Source organism: Petromyzon marinus, unplaced genomic scaffold, assembly GCF_048934315.1.
Source record: "Petromyzon marinus isolate PM22_M1 ecotype Great Lakes invasive population unplaced genomic scaffold, UKy_Petmar_22M1.pri1.0 PM_G_Scaffold_26, whole genome shotgun sequence".
NCBI lineage: Eukaryota > Metazoa > Chordata > Hyperoartia > Petromyzontiformes > Petromyzontidae > Petromyzon > Petromyzon marinus.
In genome coordinates, this window is record NW_027422828.1 from 945,001 (window position 1) to 947,500 (window position 2,500).

Sequence of the window (2,500 nt, forward strand, 5' to 3'; positions counted from 1 at the left end):
TGATGTAGTCCAAAAATAAAGAATTAAAATAACAAAGTCTAATCTATATAAGTGCTCTTGAATAGGCTTCGTGTAAAAAAATAGCAATAAAAAAATACCAAGTCTTCGTCTTGGAAAATAACAAAATCTAAAAGAAAAGTCTTCTTTGTGGAAAATAGTAAAATAAAAAACCAAGACTTCACCTTGGAAAATAACAAAATCTAATCTAAAACATCTTAAATAAAGCTGGTTTGTAGTCTTCTCTCGAACTGATGTAGTGCAAAAATAAAGAATTAAAATAACAAAGTCTAATCTATATAAGTGCTCTTGAATAAAGCTTCCTGTAAAAAATAGCAAAAAAAATACCAAGTCTTCGTCTTGGAAAATAACAAAATCTAAAAGAAAAGAAAAGTCTTCTTTGTGGAAAATAGTAAAATAAAAAAAACCAAGACTTCACCTTGGAAAATAACAAAATCTAATCTAAAACATCTTAAATAAAGCTTATTTCTAATCTTCTTTGTAGGCAGAAAATAGTAAGTTACAGGACTCTCGAACTGATGTAGTCCAAAAATAAAGAATTAAAATAACAAAGTCTAATCTATATAAGTGCTCTTGAATAAGCTTCGTGTAAAAAAATAGCAATATAATAAAAATACCAAGTCTTCGTCTTGGAAAATAACAAAATCTAAAAGAAAGGTCTTCTTTATGGAAAATAGTAAAATAAGAATACCAAGACTTCACCTTGGAAAATAACAAAACCATCTTGAAAAAATCTTATTTTTAATCTTCTTTGTAGGCAGAAAATAGTAAGGCAAAAATAAAGTCCCCTCTAAGCTCTAAAGTAACAAATACGACGTGTAAAAAAAAAAAACTAACAATAAAAAAAAGAACCAAGACTCCGTCTTGGAAAATAACAATCTAAATTGTGGAAAATAGTAAAATGAAATAAAAACCGACTTCACCTTCGAAAATAACAAAATCAATCTAAAACAAATGACATCTTAAAACAAAACTATTATTTGTTTCGGAGGTTGTCTATGACTGTTCATAGACCGCATAATTTCCACAGAACATTCTCAGAATATCAAGAGAGAAAAGCAGCGTTCTGCGGGAAATCATCTTGGCCAGTGATGTCGTTCTGGGTTTGGTCAGGCCCAGGGAGGTAAGTACCTCGTTATTCTCAAGGGGCCACTTTCCTCTTGCCCCAACCGGGAATCCAAAGAATGTGACCTTGCTAGCCTTCGTCAGCACTTTGACTTGATCACCAAGAGGGGTATAGTACGAAACTTTGTGCGAGGCAGCATCTGACAAGGTATTCTTTGAAAGCTCAAAACGGACGGTGACATCGATCACAACCGCCTCCTCATCTTTTGCAAACACGAGGTCAGGCTTTCTCATCTCTCCCGTCTCGGATATGAACCGTGGCTCTTTGTATACAGACCAGCCCAATCTAGCCGCTTCGTCTGCCAGAATGTTACTGATCTTGTTATGTCGCGCAATTCTTGCTTTCTGTACTGCAGGACATTGACCGAGAATGTGCGAAAGGGACTCGAGTCTGGCAGAGCATTTCCTGCAGGAACGTAAGGCCCCATCTCTGCCTCTGTTCAAGCTTTCTCTTGTTGGGTAAATATTTGCCCTTAGTTGTAGTGCTGCGATAAAGAAGCATTGTTTAAAGCCGCACCATGGCCTCAACCAAGCATTACTGATTCTATCATGCGCAAAGTTTACAATGCCCCTTCCTTGAACCGGCTTTTCGCACCATCTCTGAAATTCATGCTCCCTCCAATCGCAGGGTCTCGGATATACAGGTTCTTTTGACACCGAGTCCCTGAGAACGAATGTTGGGATTGCATCACTGTCACCCCCTGCTCGTACCCACAAATTACGGTATTCTTCCTCCATACCCTGCGAGGACACAATATTACGGGTGATAGCATCGGACGAGTTTGCTATACGTTGCAGCCTTCTAACTTGAACCGAAGGGATTGTTTTTTCCAGTTTCAAGATGGCAAGGCCTCCGTCTCGGGCTCTGGCATATAACAGTCCATCACAAGTTGAAGCGGGAAGGTGGAGCCATCCTTTTACCGCCTTTCTAATCTCTTGGTCCAACCCACGGAGAGTTGATTGCTTGCAGTCCGAGTGGTCTGCAGGATATAACAATCTGGGTAGGGCATAGGCATTGAGTAGTTCAACCTTCTGAGTTGGCTTCAGAGGCGCCTCATCGATTTTCGAGATCCATGTCTTTAGCTGACAATGTAGATCAGGCTGTATAGTGCCAGTCCAAGGGCCAATTTTCAGACCAAGGTATTTCGTTGATTCATCAGGTTGGATCATATGGACATCTTTATTTTTGATAGTCCATGGGTCGCAGTTGTTCACCGTATATGAATCTTTGGTTGGGCTTATCATGAAGCCCTGGCACTTTCTGGCCTGAACCTCCAATCCCGATAGCCCACAAAATGATTCCAAGATCGCTAGATTGGCGGCCATACCAACCCAAGATTCGCTCACCAACACCAAA

At 39.4% G+C, this 2,500-nt stretch overlaps 1 pseudogene; it reads right to left on the minus strand.

The window, feature by feature from the left end:
- Window positions 1-2,500, minus strand: part of LOC142913817 (28S ribosomal RNA) — a 10,625-nt pseudogene that overhangs the window by 2,877 nt on the left and 5,248 nt on the right.